Source organism: Cucurbita moschata, unplaced genomic scaffold (genome assembly GCF_002738365.1).
Source record: "Cucurbita moschata cultivar Rifu unplaced genomic scaffold, Cmos_1.0 Cmo_Scf00010, whole genome shotgun sequence".
Lineage (NCBI taxonomy): Eukaryota > Viridiplantae > Streptophyta > Magnoliopsida > Cucurbitales > Cucurbitaceae > Cucurbita > Cucurbita moschata.
This window is the reverse complement of record NW_019268526.1, coordinates 2,631,071-2,632,293: the sequence shown is the minus strand read 5'-3', so window position 1 is coordinate 2,632,293 and position 1,223 is coordinate 2,631,071.

Sequence of the window (1,223 nt, the reverse complement as noted above, 5' to 3'; positions counted from 1 at the left end):
TATATATATATATATATATATATATATATATATATATATATATATATATATATATATATATATATATATATATATATATATATATATGTTGGAAGTTTGTGTAAATTAAAACAAATAACTTCCCACCACAAAAACCCTTCAAAAAGTTGTTTCTATGAGAGACAAAAACCTCTTCTCCACACATTTATTTACATGCAATGCTTTATTTGGCCTTATTCTTCAAAATATCATTTCTTTTTATATTTGCCCATATCCATCCATGACCCCCTCCCCCTTCCCCCTTAATATTTTAACTCGAGTTTAGTAATTGCTCGGTCGTAGTTGCTATGTAAAATTAGAAAGCATACGCTACACAACTTACAACATCTTTACTCACGCACGGTCGATTGATTATGTAAGAGTTAGAGCGATGGGATCTTACTTGAAAGTTCGAAAATTGAATTGGAAAAGGTGAGGCAAAAGGAAAGGAATGAAATTATTGAGATGAATGGATGAGGGTGAAGGTGAAATCTTGGATTGATTTAAAGTGGTTGCATCTTTGAGGGGACCCCAAAAAATGAGAAAGGCACAACTGATAATGAAGGCCAAACCTATCTTTACAACATACATGATCACCAACAACAACAATTATTGCGGGTTTTGAGGACCCATTTTTTGAACTCCCCCATCATCCACTTTGATTTGGGAGGAGAACGAAATACTCTTTATAAGGGTGTGCAAACCTTTCCTTAGTAGACACGTTTTAAAACCTTGAGGGCAAGCTCGAAAGGGAAATCCCAACGAGGACTATATCTACCAGCGGTGGACTTAAGCCGTTACAAAGATATTCATGTGTGACATCCGAATGATTAGAAAAAAACATAAAGGAAATGAAAATTATTACCTATCAATGTGCACCTTACTTTTCAGTGGCTTAATTATAAGAGTTTCATGGTTAAATATGTTTTATTTGAAACAATTCTAGGTTGGTTGAGCTATGAGTATTTTCTTAGAATACATGTGAGTGATGATAAAACATGCTGGAAATACTTGTTTTGGTCTGTGGGGATAATCTTCATTCTTCAAAACAAGAAACATAGGTAATATGAGAATATCGTAGAGAATGTCGGGACTATCAAGTATCGTATCCAGATTCTTAATCTGAACATGGGTCGTTAAATCATGACATGGGTCGAATCCGGAAACTCTTTTTTTTTTTTGTAAAAAAAAAAAAAAAAAAAAAA